The following is a 21,985-nucleotide window of genomic DNA, read 5'->3' as shown; positions in this document are numbered from 1 at the left end:
CTTTTCCCTTTGTTGATTTTACCTTGTATCCTTTTCCTGTAAAAAATCCTGGCTAGTCTGATAATTCCAATCTCTCTGCCATGTCTGGTTCTGAACTGTGCTTTGTCTCTTCAGATTGTGTCTTTTGCCATTTAATTGTGTGATCTGCCTTGTAATTATTTTGTGACAGCCAGACATGATGTACTGGGTGGAAGGACCTGCTAAAAACAAGCCTTAGTAATATCAGGTGAGGGGTGGGGGAAGGGAAGCCTTCTTTCCTGGGACCAGAGCCCAGGCCTCAATCCATCTTGGGATGAGGCCCCAGTCTCTTACTGAGTCTGTGCCTCTGGATGGGAACTTCACAAGTGTTTCTCCGTTTTATATCTCCCCTTGGTTGGGGCAGGATGTCCAGGGGAGGCTGGAGCTGGACATTTCCCTTTCCCAGGTCAGTTAGGCTCTGATAACACCCCAGCAGGTCAGGCTCTGGCTAACAAGATTTCCTTGAAGGCAGCCTTGTTAGGAAAAACAGAGTGCTCAGGACGTTGGGAATGGTTCCTTCCCTCCCTCGGCAGAAAGCTTGAGGGGACTTTGCTGCGATATTTACTTGGGAACCTGGTCATGTTCCAGGAGTAAATCTCACAGCACTGTATGGACTCCCTTAGGACTGAGTCCCCGTGGTGTTTTTAACTCTCAGACTTGTCTATGGTGAGCCTCCAGAAATTTATTAATTACAGTTCGGTCCCACTTCCTCACACAGAGTCTCAAGTCAGTTTCTCTCCTGAATGTTTGCAGACTGTGACGACTTGTATTCACCTGCCTGTCTCTCCTACCTTGGGAAGAGTGGTTTGCTGTGTTCTCTCTTCTCTTACAGACCCAAGAAGAGTCGCTAATTTTTCAGTTTGTTTAGCCCTTTACTTCTCAGCAGAGATTGGTGACTTCCAAGCTGCTTGCATGCAGAATCCTACAGTGTAGAACTGAGGTGGTGAGTGCAGACATCCTTGGCTTGTTTCCAGTCTTTAAAAAGCATAACATCTTTCACCATTAAGTTTGATGTTAGCTATAGATATTTTCCTTTAATGAAGTTGATAAATCTCCCATCTGGTCCTAGTTTTTTGAGAGTATTTATCTTGAATGTGTGTTAAATTTAGTAAAATGCCTTTTCAGCAGCTATTGTGGCAATCTTGTGGGTTTTACCCTCTTTTCTATTAATATAGTGTATTACATTAATTGAATTTTGGATGCTAAACCAACTTTGCATTCTTGGAATAAACCCCACTGATCTTGGTAGATAAGTCTTTTTATAAGTTGTTGAATTTGGTTCTTCACTCCTGGTTTTTTTTTTCTGTCTTAAATTTTTTTTCTTCACTCCTATTGATTTGAGAGAGCAGCCTGAAGAACTTTCTTTTTCTTTTCATTTTCTTTCAGTTTGATGAACTCTCTTTAGTGTTTCTGATAAGGGAAATCTCTTCCCAATAAATTTCCTGTTTTGTTTACTGGGACTATCTTTATCTCATTTTCATTTTTCTCTCCAGCCTTCATTTTTGAAGGATAGTATTGCTGAGTATAAAATTTATTCATTGGCAGGTTTTGTCTTTCCTTTGCACATTTTTCTTTTTTGTTTCGTTTTTCTTTCAACACTTTGCCCACGCCATTTCACTGCCTGTGGCCTCCATCGTCTCTTGTGAGAAGTCAAATATTTAACCGTGTCCTCCTTCCCATGGGTGGGATGGGGGTCATTTTCCTCTTGCGGTTTTCATGGATTTCTTTGTCTTTGACATCCAGGCATTTGGTTATGGTGTATACAGGTGTGGGTGTCTCTGTGTTGATCCTGTTCGGTTTATGGAGGAGCAGTTTTCTGATCTGGGGAGTCCCAGGTGTCTCAGTGGTAAAGATTCTGCCTGTCAATGCAGGAGACTCAGGTTCAATCCCTGGGTCGGGAAGATTCCCCTGGAGGAGGAAATGGCAGCCCACTCCAGTATTCTTGCTGGGATAACCCCATGGACAGAGGAGCCTGGTGGGCTGCAGTCCAGGGGGTCACACAGAGCGTCAGACAGGACTGAGTGACTGAGCGCGCAGGCATCAGTTCCCGTTACCCCCGTGTGTGAGCTGCCACGCCGCTGGTCTCTTGAGGAGAGCAGGACAGGCCATGGCTCTTCCTGCTCTGACTGTGCTCCAGAGGCACGTTTATTTCATATCACAGTTTTACTTTTCCTAATTGATTGGTGAATACTTTTGCTTTTGGTGTTTATAGTGATAGAGTTTATTTTATTTGGTCCTTCTGTCCAGAAATTCTGGATTCAGCCTGGCTTTGGACTAGGTGCTCTGTGTACACTATGGGAAGAACGTTCTATGGAAAAGCCATAACTATCAACTACATCTTGCGACCACTTTCAGAAACAAGGACTGTAGTAGCTTGGCATGTTTTCTCTTTGCATATATAATATATAAACTAACTATTGTCTTTTCTCTGTTTTCCATTTTTAAGAAATATACAATGTTGGAATTGACATACACACAGTAATGATACTGTAGATGACTAACGAGAACCTTCTGAGCAGCATAGGGAACTTTACTCAGTGGTCTGCGGTGACCGAAACGGGAAGGAAATCTAAAAAAGAATGGGTGAGTGTGTATCTGTAACTGATTTGCTTCGCTGCACAGCAGAAACTAACACAACATTGTAAATCAACTATCCTTCAATTAGAAATGTTAAATGACTTGAAATATTACATACACAGTTTGCAAAAAGGCAACATGGTTGTCTGAGGAGGGCCTTACAAATAGCTGAGAAAAGAAGGAAAGCGAAAGGCACAGGAGAAAAGGAAAGATACATCCATCTGAATGCAGAGTTCCAAAGAATAGCAAGGAGAGGTACTAAAGCCTTCCTAGGTGATCAATGCAAAGAAATAAGAAAAACAAAAGCATGGAAAAGACTACAGATCTCTTCAAGAAAATTAGAGACACTAAGGGAACATTTCTTGCAAAGATGGGCACAATAAATGACAGAAATGGTATGCACCTAACAAAAGCAGAAGTTATAAAGAAGAGGTGGCAAAAATACACAGAAGAACTACACAAAAAAATCTTAATGACCTAGATAACCACAATGCTGTGATCACTCACCTAGAGCCAGACATCCTGGAGTGCAAAGTCAAGTGGGCCTTAGGAAGCATCACTGTGAACAAAGCTAGTGGAGGTGATGGAATTCCAGCTGAGCTATTTCAAATCCTGAAAGATGATGCTATGAAAGTGCTTCACTCAATATGCCAGCAGATTTGGAAAACTTAGCAGTGGCTGCAGGACTGGAGAAGGTCAGTTTTCATTCCAGTCCTAAAGAAAGGCAATGCCAAAGAATGTTCAAAGTACGATACAATTGTACTCATCTCACACACTAGCAAAGTAATACTCAAAATTCTTCAAGTTAGGCTTCAACAGTATGTGAACCAAGAGCTTCCAGATGTTCAAGCTGGATTTAGAAAAGGCAGAGGAACCAGAGATCAAATTGCCAACATCCATTTGATCATAGAAAAAGCAAGAGAATTCCAGAAAAACATCTGCTTCACTGACTATGCTAAAGCCTTTACTGTGTGTATCACAACAATCTGTGGAAAATTCTTCAAGAGATGGGAATACCAGACCACCTTGCCTGCCTCCTGAGAAATCTGTATTCAGGGCAAGAAGCAACGGTTAGAACCAGACATGGAACAACATTTCAGTTCAGTTCAGTCGCTCAGTCGTGTCCGACTCTTTGCGACCCCATGAATCGCAGCACGCCAGGCCTCCCTGTCCATCACCAACTCCCGGAGTTCACTCAAACTCATGTCCATTGAGTCAGTGATGCCATCCAGCCATCTCATCCTCTGTCGTCCCCTTCTCCTCCTGCCCCCAATCCCTCCCAGCATCAGGGTCTTTTCCAATGAGTCAACTCTTCACATGAGGTGGCCAAAGTATTATGCAGAGTACATCATGCGAAATGCTGGGCTGGATGAAGCACAAGCTGGAATGAAAATTCCTGGGAGAAATATCAATAACCTTGGATATGCAGATGACACCACCCTTATGGGAGAAAGTGAAGAACTAAAGAGCCTCTTGATGAAAGTGAAAGAGAAGAGTGAAAAAGTTGGCTTAAAGCTCAACATTCAGAAACAAAGATCAAAAAAATAAAAAAATAAAAAAAACCCCCGAAGATCATGGCATCTGGTCCCATCACTTCATGGCAAATAGATGGGGAAACAACTGAAACAGTGTCAGACTTTATTTTTCTGGGCTCCAAAATCACTGCAGATGGTGATTGCAGCCATGAAATTAAAAGACGCTCCTTGGAAGAAAAGCTATGACAAACCTAGACAGCATATTAAAAAGCAGAGACATTACTTTGCCAAGAAAGGTCCATCTAGTCAAAGCCATGTTTTTTCCAGTAGTCATGTATGGATGTGAGAGTTGGACCACAAAGAAGGCTGAGTGCCGAAGAGTTGATGGTTTTGAATTGTGGTGTTAGAGAAGACTCATGAGAGTTCCTTGCATTGCAAGATCAAACCAGTGAATTCTAAAGGAAAATTAGTCCTGAGTATTCATTGGAAGGACTGATGCTGAAGGTGAAGCTCTAATACTTTGGCCACCTGATGTGAAGAACTGACTCATTAGAAAAGACCCTGATGCTGGGAGGAATTGGGGGCAGGAGGAGAAGGGGATGACAGAGGATGAGATGGTTGGATGCCATCACTGACTCGATGGACATGAGTTTGAGCGAGCTCCGGGAGTTGGTGATGGACAGGGAGGCCTGGCGTGCTGCAGTGCATGGGGTCACAAAGAGTTGGACGCAGCTGAGAGACTGAACTGAACTGAATACATACACTGAATAATAAATTTAGTTAAAAAATACACAAGTTGTCCAAAGTTAACATTACTATCGAGTTTTGACAGCATAAGAGAATACTCAGTGCGGCAGTGACCATCTGAGGAGTGATGAATGAGCCAGTGATGATGCGGGGGCTGCTGGGACTGCACAGATGCTCTCCCTCAGGGGAAAGTGAGGCTTCTTCACTCACAGTAAGAGTAGGTGTCCCTCGTCAGGTGAAAATATAGCATTGTTTCTTGTTGATAGGAAGTTCAGGTATGTTTGAAAGGCTGCATGCAGAAGCTGACTTTCCAGAAGTCAGTCCACTTTCCACTTACTGCCTCAAATCCAGATCCAGTTTTCTCTGCTGCTCTGCAATAATGGAGCTGGGTCCTGGGAGCACTGAGCAGGGAATGTTCTGTCCTTTCTTGAATACAGCATTCTTTATAATTAATCTCACTATCAGTAGTGTTTATATCAAACTTTCTCTGAAGTCACTGTGTGGTCTCTGTCTCCTTATTGAACCCTGACTACTGATACAAGGAGGAAAAACCAAGCAGGGAAAGGGGCTGTGAGTGTGCCTGCGTGCATGTGTGTGTGTACACGTGCGTGTGTGTATGGAGGTTTGAGATTTTAAGTAGGGAGGCCAGGGAAGTCCTCAGAGAGAAGGGGACGATGGAGTAAGATGTGGGAGGTCAGTTAGCACGGGGACAGTTGGAGGGTGTGACAGGCTGCACAGAGGATGGCCTGTGGCAGGAGGGTGTCATGATTTGGAGCTAAATGAACAAGGAGCAGAGCACAAATGAGACCCGACTGTGTAGGACCTGTGGGTGGCAGCAGGGACTGGCTTTCACGCTGTGTGAGACGGGAGCCCCTGGGGGAGGGATGCAGTTGGACTTGTTTCCACTGGGTGCTCTGCTGACTATGACAAGCTGGCCTCCAGCAAGTATGGCAGGGTAGCAGCAGGGAGCCCGTGGGGAGGTTGCTGCTGTGAGTTTGGTGGGAGAGACTGTTCTAAGACTAGGGCTTCGGGGAGAGGGGCTCCAGTTAGAAGTGGAGGGACTGGAACTCAGGGTGGGTGGGAGAGGAGAGGGGTCCTAGCTGACCCCAGAAGAGCATCATGATCAGGCTGAGGGTTGCCGGCTATCACAGCAGGACAACCAGCCCGAGCGTCGCAAGCACTGGCCCCTATTCTGAAACTCTGCCTAGTGCCCCTCCAGCCTCAGAGGTGGGGGGTGGGGTGGGGTCTTCGTTTTCAGGGCTTGTAATCTATTCTCGGTTGTAAGATTGATGCTTTTAACCCCCATTTCATGAACGATCACCCTACAGAACTTGCCAGAAATCCACCCTGCGGTCTACCTGGGAAAGATGTTCGGGAGGAGCTGTCTAGGCAAATGTGGGAGCCCGGGGAAGCAGCGCTTGACGCCAGCGGAGCGGCCCTGTAGCAAACCTTCTCTGGCAACCTCTCCAGCACCCTCTGCTGACAAGGCTCGGCATAGCCAGGGATCAGATCCATTTTGAAGTGAAAAGAAACTTGCTCCTTCGAAGGAAAGCTATGACAAACCTAGACAACATATTAAAAAACAGAGAAATCACTTTACTGACAAAGGCCTGTCTAGTCGAAGCTATGGTTTTTCCAGTAGTCATGTATGGGTGTGAGAGTTGGACTATAAAGAAGGCTGAGGGCCAAAGAATTGATGCTTTTGAACTGTGGTGCTGGAGAAGACTCTTGAGAGCCCCTTGGACTGCAAGGAGATCCAACCAGTCCATCCTAAGGGAAATCAGACCTGAATGTTCATTGGAAGGACTGATGCTGAAGCTGAAACTCCAATACTTTGGCCACCTGAAGAACTCAGAAGAACCTACTCATTGGAAAGACCCTGATGCTGGGAAAGATTGAAGGCAGGAGGAGAAAGGCGACGACAGAGGAAGAGATGTTTACATGGAGGGACTAGAGGAGGAGGAAGCCACGCCCGCCCCTACCTCTTGAGGCCCTTCCGACCCCCGCGGTCACGCCCACCGCGCGCGGCCCCGCCCACAACAGCCCCACCCACACGGAGGCCCCGCCCCACCCAGGCGCGAGGCCCCGCCCCCGGCGTGCGCGCGGCCGACCGCCGCCGCCGCCATTTTGGAGCGAGCGGAGCGCGGCCCGGGGCCTGAGCCGGTTCTGAGGCGCCGGCAGGCCGCGCCGGATCTGTGGGCGCAGGGTCTGTGGGCGCCTAGCCCGGCCGGGCCCATGTGCGCGCGGCCTACCTCGGGCCGCCCGGGCTTCGCCTCCGCCCGGTCCCTGGCCTCCACCCGGGCCTGCGAGGAGCCGCCGCGACGCCCGGCCCGCGGGGCAGGTGAGTGCGGCCGCGGCTGAGGGCCGGCGGTGCTGGCCTGCGGAGCCGGCGGGGCCCGCGCCTCCGTGTGCCCATGTCAGCTGCCGCCGGGAGGCTCACCTTGCCGGCGCCCCCAGTCAGCGTCCCCCAGGCCAGCCCTGCCCCGTCCGCGTCCTCTCCACGTGTGCCCCGCGGGCTGACATTCTGTCCGCGCCCGCCGCCGGTGACCTCCCGCCGGGGACCACCCCTCCGCTTTCTTAGGGCCCCCAGGGCAGTAGTCTTCGCTCCCTAATGTCCGCCCCACCAGCGCCCCTCGAGGCGGCGGCCACCCCGCACCTGCGGCGCCCTCCCAGTCGGAGCCCCCGTCAGCGACCCCCCAGAGACCGTCCTCCTCGTCAGTAAGTTTCGCGTTTGTGTCCCCCCTCCCCCCGTGCTGCCAGGGCCCCCACAGTCAGCGCCGCGCTCGCCGGCGAGGTGCCCGGCAGTGCTCCCGGGACTGCCCGTGTCCCGCTCGGTGCCCGCCGCCTGGCGCTCCCCTCGCCGGAGCCCTCTGTCATCTGGCCCCGTCCCCATCACTGCCTCCTCTTCCCGCGCTGTGCCCTTCCCGTCACCGTTAGGGCTCCTGTTTCTCCAGCCGCCTATGTCCATCTGTCATCTCCTTACACCTTCATGGCAACCCACTCTGGTACTCCTGCCTGGAGAACCCCGTGGACGGGCTACAGTCCACGGGTGGCAAAGAGTCGGACACGACGGAGCGACTTCTCTTAGTGCCCTTTCACTGCCCCGTGTCTCCCTCCATCACCTCTCCTTCACACCTGTCGCCTTCCCTTATGCACTTTTCAGGCCCCGTGAATGTCCTCACACCATCACTGTGGGGTCCTCCATACAGCCCCCCTTCCGCTTTGTGTCTTCACAGCCTAACTCCCTGCATCGACCACAGACTTGTTACTCAGTGCTCCCACTTCGCTGCTGATGCCCTGGTCTATCACCACCAGCTCGTCCAGTCACTTCCACGTACTTCCTGCATGTCACTCTACCCCGGCCCCGTTCTGTCCCTGTACCCCCCTGCCTTGTCCATAAGGCCTTCTCCAACCTGTTACTCTTTTATCCACCTGTCACCTCCCCGCTTCCCTTGTGGCTCAGCTGGTAGAGAATCCGCCTGCAATGCAGGAGACCTGGGTTCTATCCCTGGGGTGGGGGAAGAGCCCCTGGAGAAGGGATAGGCTACCCCCTCCAGTATTCTGGCCTGGAGAGTTCTGTGGACTGTACAGTCCATGGGGTCGCAAAGAGCTGGACACCACTGAGCGACTTTCACCCACGCACCTCTCCCCGTGGCCTCTTCCTGCCCTGCCCTTGGCTTCTCAGGGCCTGAGTTGTCACTGGTTCTCTCAGCTGTTCACCTCTTCTTCACGTCCCTTCCTTTTTGGCTTACCTTTCCTTTTGGCTTCTCTAATGTCTTTGTAAGGACTGATGCTAAAGCTGGAACTCCAGTACTTTGGCCACCTCATGCAAACAATTGACTCATTGGAAAAGACTCTGATGCTGGGAGGGGTTGGGGGCAGGAGGAGAAGGGGACGACAGAGGATGAGATGGCTGGATGGCATCACCGACTCCATGGAACAAGAATTTGGGTGAACTCGGGGAGTTGGTGATGGACAGGGAGGCCTGGCGTGCTGCAATTCATGGGGTCACAAAGAGTCGGACACGACTGAGTGACTGGACTGAACTGAACTGAATGTCAGCTAAACCCTGAAAGGCAAGAAGAGCGTTCTGGACTAAGGGGGCAGCACATGCAAAGATCCTGGACCTCCTCCAGGAACCTGGATAAGACCGATATGTGGCCGGGGTAAAGGGGAGACACTCAGAGCCTTGGTTAAAACGTTGGCCTTCCAGTCGTCTCTTGTACCTGCTGACTCTGGGCTGTGAGGGGCCCCAGGCTGCAGGTTGAGTTGGGGAGTGCCATCAGCACAGGAATCACAGAGGGAGAGGCAGGATGTTGGGAGTGAGTGCAGTGTCTTCCTGTGCCGTTTTAGTTGTTAAGGCGATGGCACCCCACTCCAGTACTCTTGCCTGGAGAACCCATGGACGGAGAAGCCTGGTGGGCTGCAGTCCACGGGGTCGCAAAGAGTCGGACACGACTGAGCGACTTCACTTCCCCTTTCCCTTTCCCATGGTTGTTAAAGCCGTCCTTCAAAAGTGAAAGGTAACAATTCCTGATTCTGATTTCTAATTCTGATTTCTGTGTTTTAGACTAATTTTGCAGGTCCTTCAGCGGCATACACATGGAGCCAGAAAGTCCAGTATATAGTCCTCTGTGTGTCTGGGTTTGTGTGGCCGTGCTGGGTCTTGGTTGAGGTGTGCAAGGTCTTCAGGTGCAGCCTCTCAGCTGTGGCGCGAGTGCTGCGGTTCCTGACCGGGGGTGGAGCCCGGGCTGCCCGCGTGGGGAGCGTGGAGTCTTAGCCATTGGGCCGCCAGGGGAATCGCTGTGTCTGTCTGCTTTTGCTCAGTATTTTTGAAATATATTTTGATTCCTTTATCTGTAGTTGTGCTTTTCATTTGAATAATATTCCTTTGTGTGAAAATAGTTTTCTTATTGATGTTTGGGTTGGTTTCACCTTTTGGCTGTTGTAACTAGTCACTAAGTTTATTGTACATTCTTTTGTGGATATGTATTATTTCTTTGGGGTAAATGTGTGGGAATGGAATTGCTAGGTGATAGAATAGATTTATGTCTAATCTTTTTAGAAACTGTGAGTTTTCCAAACTGGTACCATCTTATACTCCCGTCAGTAGTGTATGAGAGTTCTAGTTTCTCTACAGCCATACCAACAGTTGATATTATCAGTTTTTTTTTAATTTTAATGCAGGTGGTAGTGGTGTTTCATTATGGTTTTAATAACAACGGTGGGGCTTCCCTGGTGGGTCAGTGGTAAAGAATCTCCCTGCCAGTGCAGGAGACACAGGTTCGATCCCTGATCAGGGAAGATCCCTCATGCTGCGGAACAAACTAAGCCTGTGCACTACGACTGTTGAGCCTGTGCTCTGGAGCCCGGGAGCTGCGACTTCTGAGCCCATGTGCTCTATAGGGCCTGTGCTCTGCAACAAGAGAAGCCACGGCAGTGAGACGCCAGGGGAGTCCCTGCTCACTGCAGCTAGAGAAAAGCCCACATAGCAAGGAAGACCCAGCGCAGCCAAAAATAAGTAAATAAATACAATTAAACAAAACAATGGTGAGTGACTTTTCATGTGCTTTTCGACCATTTGTGTATCTCTTGTTAAGTGTCCAGTCTTCTGTCTGCTTTTTGTTGGATTGTCTTTATTATTCAATTTTAGCAATTAAAAAAATTCTGGTTGAAGTCTTTTATGATGTGGATACACACACAGTGAGGGAGTGGGAGGAGGAGAGGAAATGAGGGGTTAATGTTTTTTCTTATTTTGTAATTTGCCCGATTCTTTTTTTTCTGAAAAAAATTTATTTATTTGGTCACGACAGGTCTCAGCTGTGGCACACGGGCTCTCTGATGGTTGCGCTGTGGGTTCCAGCGTGTGCGGGCTCAGTGGTTGTGCTGTGAGTGGGCTTAGTTACCCTGTGGCATGTGGGATCCTAGCTCCTCCACAGGGAAGGAGCCCATGTCCCCTGCATTGCCAGGCAGATTCTCAACCAGTGGGCCACCAGGGAAGTCTCAGCCTATTTGTTTCTTAATGGTATCTGTTTATGAGGAGAAAATTTTAATTTGGGTGAAGTAAAAATTTGTCAGTATTTTCTTTTTATGTTTATCATATGTTGTAAGAAACTTGTGCCTGCATCAGAATTGTGAAGACACTGTCCACTTTTTTGTCTTCATAGAAGCTTTGTAGTGGTAGCTTTTGTATTCAAGTTTATGAGTACTCTTTTTCTTTTAAACAGCTATCTTGAGATACAAATGACATAGAATAAACTACGTGTTTGTAAAAATTGTCCATTTTATTTAGCTGTGCCAGGTCTTAGTTGCAGCAAGTGGGGTCTTGTGGCATGCACAATTTTTAGTTGTGGCACATGGGATCTAGTTCCCTGACCAGGGATTGAACCCAGCCCCCCTGCATTGGGAGCACAGAGTCTTAGCCCCTGGACCACCAAGGAAGTGCCTAAACCGTACGTGTTTAAAGTGTAAAATTTGATAACTTTTGACATATGCACATACCTGTGAAATCATCACCACAGTCAAGATGGTGAATGTATCCATCATTTCCCAAATTTTCTCACATCCCTTTGGGATCCCTCCTGCCAACCCTTTTTGCCCCTTCACCTCCAGGCAAATACTGATCTCCTTTATGAATGATCCATCTTGTGTCTTTTTTGTGTGAAGTGGAAAAGGGTACATTTCCCCCCCATATGAATTAGATAATCATTCTAGTATCCTTTGTTGAAAAGACTGTCTTCATTAAATTGCATTGGAACCTTTGTTATGAATTAACTGAACATGTGTATGCAGGTTTATTTCTGGGCTTTCTATTATGTTCCATTGGTCTATTTTTTATCCTATGCCAACACCATGCTGTCTTAATGGCTGCGATTTTACGGTCAGTTTGGAACTCAGGTCGTATAAGACTTTCACCTTTATTCCTCTACGAGATTGTCTTGCCAGTTTTAGAATAAGCTCTTCAATTTGGACATGAATTTTTTCTGGGAGTTTGGTTGGGATCACATGGAATCTCTAGATCCGTGGTGGTGGTGTTTAGTCTAAGTCGTGTCCAGCTCTTTTGCAACCCCATGGACTATAGCCTGCCAGGCTCCTCTGTCCATGGGCTTCTCCAGGCAAGAATACTGGAGTGGGATGCCATTCGCTTCTCCAGGGCATCTTCCCGACTGAGGAATCGAACCCGAGTCTCCTGCATTTCAGGAGAATTCTTCACCACTGAGCCGCTCGGGAAGTCCAGATCAGTTTTAGAATTGAGTTATTATATTAACTGAGTCTTCTGTGCAAATGGTACATCTCTCCATTTATTTAAATTTTCCTTAATTTTTCTCAGCAACATTTTGTAATTTTTGGTGTGAAAGATCACTTTTTTCATTCAGTATGTTTGTAAGTATTTGATAGTTTTGATGTTATTTAAAATATTTTTATATTATTTTTTCAGTTACTTGTTCATATGCAAAAACACAGTTGGTTTATGTATACTGATCATGCATCCTGCAACTTTGCTCAGTTTACTTATCTGTTCTCATGGTAGGTTTGTATTCTGTCTGCATAAAAATAAAGACAGTTTTACTTTGCCTTTCCAATTATTATGCCTTTTGTTTCTTTTTCTTTGTAGTACCATCTAGGACCTCTACTATACTGCGGAGTAGAAGTGGTGGTGTGGGTGCCGTGGGTCTTCAGTGGTTGAGGAGGTTGCCCTCTAGTTTGTTTGGGGGTGTTTTTACCATGAAAGGGTGCTGGATTCTGTCCAGTGCCTTTTCTGCATTTGTTGGGATGGTTATTTAGTGTCTGTCCTTTATCTTATCAGTGTAACGAAAATGAAAGTGTTAGTCGTTCAGTCAAGTCCCACGCTTCGCGGTCCTATGGACTGTACCCCGCCAGGCTCCTCTGTCCACGGAGTTCTCCAGGCAAGAATACTGGGGCGGGTCGCCATTCCCTTCTCCAGGGGATCTTTCCGAGCAGGGATCAGACCTGGGTCTCCCACATGGCAGGCGGGTTCTTTTACCATCTGAGCTGCCGGGGAAGCCCCACCAGTGTAATGTGTTGTATTAATTAATTTTCAGACGTTAAAGTAACTTGGCATTTTTGGATAAATGCCCTTAGTGTGGGGGTATGGGGGGAATTCCCTGGTTGAGGAACTAAGAATAAGAAACTAAGATCCCGCACGCCGCCAGGCATGGCCCCTCCCCTCCAAAAAAAAAGGTGGCTGGATTTTTGTTCACTAGTTTTTTGTTACGGATTTTTTTGCATATATCATATATATATTCATAAGAGATATTTGTGTATGAATTTTTCCCCCATATGATATTCTTTGTTTTGATATCTGTGGAATACTGGTCCCAAAGAATGAGTTGGGAAGTTTTTCATTCCGTTTTGTGGATTGGATTTCTATAAGGGATCAATTTCCTTTGACTTAAAGCACTTTCTTTAGTATTTCTTATGTTGTGGGTATGCTGGGGACAGAATCACTGCATTTTTGTTGGTCTGAAGAAGTCTTTACTTACCCTTCAGTTTTGAGAGGTATTTTTGCTGAATATAGAATTCCAGGTTGACAGCTTTTTTCCTTACGTGCTTTGAAAAAATTATTCCATTGTGGGTTTTTTCTAAGATTTTTTTTTTTTTTTTTAATGTGGACCATTTTTAAAGTCTTTATTGAATTTGTTACAATATTGTTTCTGTTTTATGGGTGTTTGTTTTGTGTTTTGTCCACAAAGCATGTGGGATCTTAGCGCCCCGACCAGGGATCAAACCTGACCCTCACATTGGAATGTGAAGTCCTAACCCCTGGGCCGCCAGGGAAGCCCTTTTCCATTGTCTTCTGGTCTCTGTTGTTTCTGATGAGGAGTCAGCTGTCATTCTTACTTTTGTTTACCTGATATCCTTTTTCCTTCTGTGTTTAAGATATATATTTATTTTTATTAAATTCTTAACAACTTTTTTTCCATTTGGGTATAATCTTCTAGGTGTGGTGTTTCTGTATTTATCCTTCTTGGATCTGTGGGTTGATGTATTTAATCACCTTTGGAAACTTTTTGGCCATTGCCTCTTAAATATTTCTTTTACCTCCTAATCTTTCTTCTCTTGGAATCTGGTGGTATCTATTTTAGACTGTTTGATATTGCCCCACAGGTTTTGAATGTGTTGGTATTTTCAAACTCATTTTTCCCTCTTTGTTTACATTTGTATATTTTCTTTTCATCTGTCATCAAGCTCCCCGCTTTTCCTCTTTGTGCCCATTCTGTTATTAATTCTGTCCAGTGACATTTTCATTTCAGATGCTGTGGTTTTCAGCTTCCTTAGTGGCTCAGACAGTAAAGAATCTGCCTGCAGTGTGGGAGACCTGGGTTTGATCCCTGGGTTGGGAAGATCCTGTGGAGAAGGGAATGGCTGCCCACTCTGGCATTCTGATTTGGTGGATCCCACGGACAGAGGAGCCTGGGAAGCTACAGTCTGTGGGGTCACAAAGAATCGGACACGGCTGAGCGACTCGCACTTTCACTGAGTTTTTCAGTTCCGGAATTTCCTTTTGGTTCTTCTTTCAAGTTTGCATTTCCAGGCTAATATTCTCCACCTGTCATTCCTTCTGTTCTCTTTTCCTAAAATCCTTTAACATATTTATAATTACTCTTTTGAAGTTTTCATCTTCCAGTTTCAATATATGGTCATTTTTGCTTCGTGTAGATTGTTTTTTTTCTCTTGATCATGGGTAACATTTTTCTTCTCTGCATGTGTAATAAATTTTTTTTTTAATTGCAAAATGGACATTGTGGGTAGTGTCTGCTAGAAACTTTGCTTTAGGTTGTCTCTCCTTAAAGAGTGTTGAGGTTTGTTAGGGCAGGCTGTTAAATGACTAGAAGATCTTAATCCTGTCGAAGCTTTTTTAGAGTAGATATGTTTTGGTTTTGTTCTAAGTTTTAGGGCATAACTTTTAGCTCTGGAACATGGGTTTTACTCCTAAGGCATGGCCCTTCTGAGATTTTAATAGAAAACCCATCTAGTTTAGCAAAATTTAACCTCTGAATTGTCTCCACAGTGCTGGACAGCGGCCAAATCTTGGCTTAGCTCTTTCATCTCACAACAGCTGTTTTCTGCTCAGTTCCACCCCCCCCTCCCCCAGCTTCATCAAGGTGTAATTGACAAATAAAAATGTAATATATTAAAAGGACGTTGTGATGATCTGATGAATGTGAACACCGTGAAGGGATTCTTCCCGCCTAGCTAACTCTCACAGTTACACTGTCTTACTATGTGTACACACGGACATACACACGGACACATATGCTAAGAACATTTCAGTTCTGTCTTAGCAGATTTCAGTGCCTCGTTATTAACTGTAGTCACCATGTTTTACATCCAGTCCTCAGACCTTATTCGTCTTGGGCTTCCCTGGTGGCTCAATGGTAAAGAATTGGCCTGCAAATGCAGGACATGCAGGTTCGATCCCTGGGTTGGGAAGATCCCCTGGGGAAGAGAATGGCAACCCACACTAGTATTCTTGCCTGGGAAATCCCACAGACAGAGAAGCCTAATGGGCTGACGTCTGTGGGGTCTTACTGAGTTGGACTTAGCTGGTAAAAAACCCGCCTGTAATGCGGGAGACCTGGGTTTGATCCCTGGGTTGGGAAGATCCCCTGGAGAAGGGATAGGCTACCCACTGCAGTATTCTTGGGCTTTCCTGGTGGCTCAACCGGTCAAGAATCCGCCTGCAAGTGTGGAAGACCTGGGTTTGATCCCTGGGTTGGGAAGGTCCCCTGGAGAAGGGAACCCACTCCAGTATTCTGGCCTGGAGAATTCCATGGATTCTATAGTCCATGGGGTCACACACAGTCGGACACGACTGACTTTCACTTTCACTCTCATAGAGTTGGACATGCCTGAGCACACGCGTGCACTTCTCTTTTTGATTTTCCCATTCTGTTTCAGCCGTCCTGGTAGCCCTGAAATCGGACCTCTCTCCTGTGGTCGACGCTGCGTCAGGAGCTCTTCAGTGTAGAGCTCATGGGGTTCGCTCTTCTTTCGGTGACTGTGTTCCCCCCACTTACTGCATGTTTTTGAGTGGTCTCTGGTATCTTCAAATAGCTGTTTTTATGTTTTGTTTAGAGTTTATACTTATTATCAGCAGGGAGATTAGTGTGATATAGCTGCTCCAGTTTTTCTAGACCCAGAACTCAGGGAGCTACACTTCTGAACCTGTGCAGCAGAGGGCAGGGAGGGAGATAGGACTGACGCTGGGAGGTGCCCGCTGGTGGACTGAGCAGACGAAGTGGGAGCTGACAGAGAGTGGCTCTGGGGGCCGCAGGACCCTGCAGGGTATGGTGTCAGGGAAGCTACGACATGGTGTTACTTCCACCGTGTCAGGCTGGGAGATGCTGAGGGGGCAGTCCTGGGTGGGCACTGACTTCCTTAATGGCAACAGTCTAATGGCGTGGTGGGCGCAGGAGCTGGATGGGAGGGGACGGCGCGAGCCAGCGTCCCTCGGGGAAGCATTGCTGTGAGCAGGATCGGAGAAGCGTCTGTGGGGTGGGGTGTGCACGCCTGTGCGTGTGCACAGTGAGTGAGGGGAGACAGGCAGACGAGCGGTGTGAAGGGCAGGCTTGAGCGTGCGGGTGCAGTGGCTGTCTTGGCGGGAGCAAGGCCCTTTTTGTGCTGTAATGGCGGGGGCAGGGACTGTGATGGGGGTTGCAGATTTGGTGAGCCAAACCTGCAGGAAGACTGGAGGGTTCCCACTTGAGACCGTGTGCTTTTTCTGTGAATTAGGGGGTAAGGATGTTGAAGGGTTTCGAGGGAGCAGAAGGAATCAAAGGACTGTTTTTCCTGAGTTGGGTTGAACCCAGTTTGGGTGGCGCTGGCTCCTGTCTGCTGTGTGTGTGGAGCTGGGCCTCCTCGCGAGCCGGGGCTCTCCAGGGTTCAGTCAGCCTTAGGGAGGCTGGAAGTGCTTCTTTGCACCGGCTACAGGGCTCCTCGGGGGCGAGAGCAGAGGCCGTGAGGCCTCTCGGAGCTGAGACTTGGACCCGCCCCATCGCTCCCCACCTGTGGTGACTGGGGGTCCTGGGCAGGGAGCCTTGCTTTTTGATGCGAGGGGTTGTGCAGAGTTCGTGTCTGTCCAGCATCTGTCCCAGTCGTCTCAGGGGAGGCAAGCTCGCTCCAAGAGGAAGTAGGCTCGCCGGGCTGTGTTCTCTGTGCACATGAGGTTTGTGGTCAGTAACTTCAAAGGAGCAGATAGAGCTCCAGCAGGTTTCCTCATGGGAGCCGTCGCCGCCCTGCCTCCTGAGTTCAGTCCTGCGGGCTCTCTCCCAGCCCCCCAGCCTCTCCTCGGGGGGCACCACAGAGCTGCCTTCTCGCTGGGGGGCGAGCTGTGGCTCCTGGGGCCTTGGCGCCTCTGGTCTGCTCTCCTCTGGGAACTTGACTCCTGCCTGTCAGCCCACTGAGTGTGCGTGTTTTTCATGAAGATGTAATTCCTGTCCTGTGAGATCCACTCTTGTAAAGGGTGCAGTTCGTTGGTGTTGAGCACACTCAGAAGGTCGTGCGCCGTGGCCACTGCCTGACCCCAGCTCGTCACGGTGAAGGCCCTGGGCGCTCTACTCCGGGGGCTCGCTGGGTGACGCCCTGGGTCGTGCCTTTGCTTCCATTCCATCTGCCTCAGCCTACTGCCCCTTCTGTGAGGCCTCTTTCCTCCTGTATCAACTAGAATCTGGGCCAGAGTCTGGTATCATGTAGAGACTGAGAGCATGGACTTTGCTGTCAGACAGCTTGGGCTCCCGTTCGAGAGCTGACAGTAACCTCGTGGCCTTGGTCTGGTCCTGTCACGATTGCGGCCTCTGCAGTCTCACTTGTGACCTGGGTTCTTGGTGGCGGGCTTGGTGGCGGATTCCCCACTACACTGAGTTGTACTTGGCTCACGGGCTGCCGGCCCTTAGTAATAAGGCCCCCATGACAGCGGCTCCTGTTGCTTCTTAGGGTAGGCGTCACCCTGCATCAGTGTTCCTTAAATTAGTCCTTTTGTGCTCTTGTTTGGACTCAGCTCTGTTCATTGCCCCGGTTTCTACCCTCGTGCTGTTGGGGAGTTTTTCTGCCTATTTGGCACTGCTTTTTAGCTGCCTGTTTAACATTACTTTTCCTTCCAGGGTCTCAGCCTAGAGACTTTCCTGGTAGTCCAGTGGTTAAGAATCCACCTGCCTATGCAGAGGACACGGGTTCGATTCCTGGTCTGGGAACTAAGATCCCACATGCCTTGGAGCAACTAAGCCCGTGTGCCACAACTCCTGAAGCTCTGCGCCCTGGAGCCCGCGCTCCTGGGCGAGAGAGCCCGCCGCACCGAGAAGCCTGCACCGCACTTGGAGGGCAGCACCCACTCACCGCTGCTTGACAGGGCCCACGCGCAGCGACGAGGACCCGGTGTAGCCGGAGTGACAGGCGCAGCCTAGGCGCGAGCGTGCCTGCCTGCCGCCTTGGTTTTGGTTCTCCCAGGAGCGCGGTGCTGAGAGCAGGTCCAGGCAGGCACTGCCTGCCAGTCTCATCTGTGTGCTGGGGCGGGTGCCCCCCAGGGCCTTGCTGGGGCGGGTCTCTGTGGCGCAGATTCTTACCCTCCATGCCACCAGGGAACTCCTAGAAACATTTTTTTAAGTAGGTGGCATATGTCAGTGGTCTTCCATGGTGCCTCAGACAGTAAAGGATCTACCCACAATGCGGGAGACCCAGGTTTGATCCCTGGGTTGATGCTATCCCCTGGAGAAGGGAATGGCATCCCGCTCCAGGATTGTTGCCTGGAGAATCCCATGGACAGGGGAGCCTGGTGGGCTACAGTCCATGGCGTCACCCAGGGTCGGACACGACTGAGCGACTAATACGGTCTCCATATGTAAGCAAATAGTTAACATTTATTAGATCTCAATACGTGGATATTTTTATATTTTTTTCTGGACTTTTTAATATTTTAAATATTTTTTTCATGATTGAAGATAAATAAAAAATACTTAAAACTAGATTACAGCATGTTGATTCTCTTGCAATAGTGCTGAGGAAGGACTCAAGAAAGCCTGATAAAAGTGATTGTCTTTGAATTTTGAATTTGAGGGGCAGATAGGAATTTGCCAGGTAAGGAAGGTGGAGGGAGGGCGTTTCAGGCAGAGGCCCATGTGCCGAGATGTCCGCTGCAGAGGCTGGCAGTGAGTCGGGAAATAGTGCAGGGCGGGCGGGGGAGCAGGGGTGCGCTGAGAGTGCAGCGGCGCCCGGCGTGGCCTGCGGTCAGGGCTCAGCGTGTGCTCTTGGGGCCTTGTCCTCTCTTCCTGCCTTTTGCTGGATTGAGAGTCTGTTTGTGATTCTCTTTGGGTCTTTGTATATCTTTCACGTCTCTCTTTAACATGTCTCATCTTCCCTCTAGGTTTTTGAACATATGGAATACAGTTAGAACAACTGCTTAATGTCCTTGTCTATTAATTTTACTGTCTGTGTTATTTCTGGGTGGATTATGGTTTGTGTTTTCCCGCTTCCTTGCATATCTGGTCATTTTTGATTGGATGCCAAGATACTGTGACTTTTATCTTGTTGGATGCTGGGTATTTTTGTTTTCTATAAATATTCTTGACCTCTGTCTGGAATGTTGTTAAATTACTTGGAAAGAGTTTAATTCTGTGAAGTGAAGTGAAAGTCACTCAGTTGTGTCCGACTCTTTGCAACCCCATGGACGGTAACGTGCCAGGCTCCTCTGTCCATGGAATTCTCCAGGCCAGAATACTTGAGTGGGTAGCTGTTCCCTTCACCAGCAGATCTTCCCAACCCAGGAATCGAACCGGGGTCTCCTGCATTGCAGGCGGATTCTTTACCAACTAAGCTAGATTCTGTGGGTCTGGCTTTTAGGCTTTGTCAGGTGGGACCACAGTCGTGTTGAGTCCAGGTCTCATGTTGCCCCACCAGTGAAGCAGAAGTCTTCTGAATACTTTGTGCAGTGTCTTGAAGTTAGGGAAATAGCCACTGTGACTGGGAGGAGGAGTACCTCTCCTTGACCCGTGTGAACTTGGAGGATCGTTCTTCTAACCCTTGGCTTGGCTGCTTGGGCTGAGCAGTACCTGGCCAGAGCAGGCACATCCTCCGCTCTCTGCGCCTCTGTCTCATCCTGTGCTCTGCTTGGCAACGCTCGCGCCTTGCCCCCTGGACTCCCAGCGCTCTTTCTTCCCCTCGGGGACTGCTGGACCCACCTGGTTCCTCTGCTGTGACCCAGAACTCTTGTCAGGCAGGAAGCTTGGCAGTTAATGGGCTCCTCTTGTTCCCTCCTTGAGGATCACTGTTTTCCCTGCCAGATAGCCAGTGTCCTGAGAGCCGTTTCATTTGTGAATCTGGTCCTTGTTGTTTCATCTCGGCTAGAAGCAAAAATATCAAAAACAGATCCTTGAGTGAAGGCATCAGGAGGCACAGAAGGGAGTGCTGGGGCCTGTGAGAGTGCTGCCCCCTTCCAGTTTGGGGTGCCTGTGTGGACCTCAGGGAATACGTGTGTTTAAGGAAGGAGGTGGGGTAGGGCTTGGGAGAAAGGGGTCACAGGAAAATCAGGCTGCCAATGAGATCTGAGAGCCTGCTGTGGTCTGAGCAGGAGGACAGGGTGCCTGCCTTGGGAGGGAGGGCATGGGAGAGGGTGGCGCTGCCAGGCAGTGTGAGCATGGGGTGCGTGCTCAGGGTCCCTGCCTGCTGAGGAGCCTCATCTCCCGTTCCTCGGCTGCACACCCTCTCCCCCACCCCGTTCCCTGGCTGCACCCCCTGTGCCCCAGCTGCATGGCCCCCCACCCCGTTCCCCAGCTGCACCTCCCGCCATGCCCTGGCTGCATCCCCCATTCCCCGGCTGCATCCCTCACACCCCGGCTGCACCCCCACCATGTCCTGGAGGCACCCCCATGTCCCGGCTGCACCCCCCGTTCCCCGGCTGCACCCCCCCGTTCCCTGGCTGCACTCCTTATGCCCCGGCTGCACCCCCCACCATGTCTCAGTGGCACCCCCACGTCCTGGCTGCACCCCCCGTTCCCTGGCTGTACCTCCCATGTCCTGGCTGCACCCCCCACGTCCCGGCTGCACGCCCCATTCCCCGGATGCACCCCTGTTTCCCGGCTGCACCCCTCATGTCCCGGCGGCACCCCCTACCATGTCCCGGCGGCACCCCCATGTCCCAGCTGCACCCATTCCCCGGCTGCACCCCCCGTTCCACGGCTGCACCCCCTGTTCCCCGGCTGCACCCCCCATGTCCCGGCTGCAACCCTCATGTCCCGGCTGCACCCCCCACCATGTCCCAGCTGCACCCCCCATTCCCTGGCTGCACCCCCCCACATCCCGGCCGCACCCCCCTATGTCCCGGCTGCACCCCCATGTCCCAGTTGTTGGGCTTCCTCCAGCTCACACTGAGGAGAATGTGTCAAGAAGTTGCAGTGTTATAAAAGCACCCTGTTCAGAGGCAGAATAAACAGGTCTGAGGGCCTTTATAGAGATAGTTCTTTGTTTTGAAACTGTGAAGTGCTGAAAAGCCAATTTTGAATTGGGTGGGAGTTGGAGAAAAGCAGTTCAGGACAACCAAGCAATAACAAAAGCCATAGGCAAGTCTCCCAAACAAAGAAGATGAAGGTTTCTATGTAGAGAAAAAGGAGGAAGTTGGGAGGTACTCTTGAACAAAAGTCCCTTGGAGGAAATGAGAGTTCAGGGTGCTGACGGTTTGTTACTGACTGAGTTGCTGGGCAAATGGGAAGCCTTCCTCCATGGGAGTCTGTGATCGGTAGTGCTGGGTGAGGGCTCCCCTTTGGACCTCCTGACTCAATTTTAAAGGAAGGGTCCTTTGTTCTGTTTCTCAGTTTTAAAAACTAGTTTCCTGTCTTAGGATATGACATTGACTTACTGCTGGTTTACTAGCACAACTCCAAGTACTTTTTTTTTCTTTTTATATGAAATTTAAAAATACACCAGAAAACACTGAATACCCTTGTGCTCATTTCCCAGCTTAATCGGTGATCAGCACTTCGCCAGTTTTTTTTTTGTTGGTGGTGTTCTTCTCTCTGACACCTTTAAAATTTGTTTGGCTCTTGTGTTTTGGTAAAGTGTTTTAAAAGTAAATCCAAAAAATAATATCATTTCACTCATGAATACTTCATTTTTTCTGCCAGATAAGGGAGGTTTTTATTTTTAAAAACAAGTGACCA

General features: G+C 49.2%; 1 protein-coding gene and 1 long non-coding RNA gene across 8 annotated transcripts in view; both read left to right on the top strand.

Moving 5' to 3' along the window:
• Positions 1-377: 377 nt before the first annotated feature.
• LOC129641274 (uncharacterized) lies at positions 378-6,754 on the top strand. 2 transcript variants are annotated; one of them, XR_008709282.1, is made up of 3 exons: positions 378-684; positions 2,465-2,601; positions 6,146-6,754. It is a non-coding gene; the product is annotated as an uncharacterized LOC129641274 (long non-coding RNA). The 2 variants fall into 2 exon arrangements; XR_008709281.1 differs by lacking the exon at positions 378-684 and adding an exon at positions 716-961.
• A 177-nt stretch (positions 6,755-6,931) lies between these two features.
• Positions 6,932-21,985, top strand: part of PPP6R2 (protein phosphatase 6 regulatory subunit 2) — a 61,059-nt gene continuing 46,005 nt past the window's right edge. For 5 of the 6 annotated variants that reach the window (XM_055558569.1, XM_055558409.1, XM_055558328.1 and 2 more), the window contains exon 1: positions 6,932-7,158. The gene's annotated coding sequence lies outside the window, so the exon portion shown is untranslated. Of the gene's footprint in view, positions 7,159-7,398; positions 7,536-21,985 lie in introns of all 6 variants that reach the window. The other variant, XM_055558252.1, reaches the window with a different exon arrangement.

The sequence above is a fragment of the Bubalus kerabau genome, chromosome 1 (assembly GCF_029407905.1).
Source record: "Bubalus kerabau isolate K-KA32 ecotype Philippines breed swamp buffalo chromosome 1, PCC_UOA_SB_1v2, whole genome shotgun sequence".
Classification (NCBI taxonomy): Eukaryota; Metazoa; Chordata; class Mammalia; order Artiodactyla; family Bovidae; genus Bubalus; species Bubalus kerabau.
The sequence above is the reverse complement of the archived record's forward strand: the minus strand, read 5'-3'. Positions and strand labels throughout refer to the sequence as shown.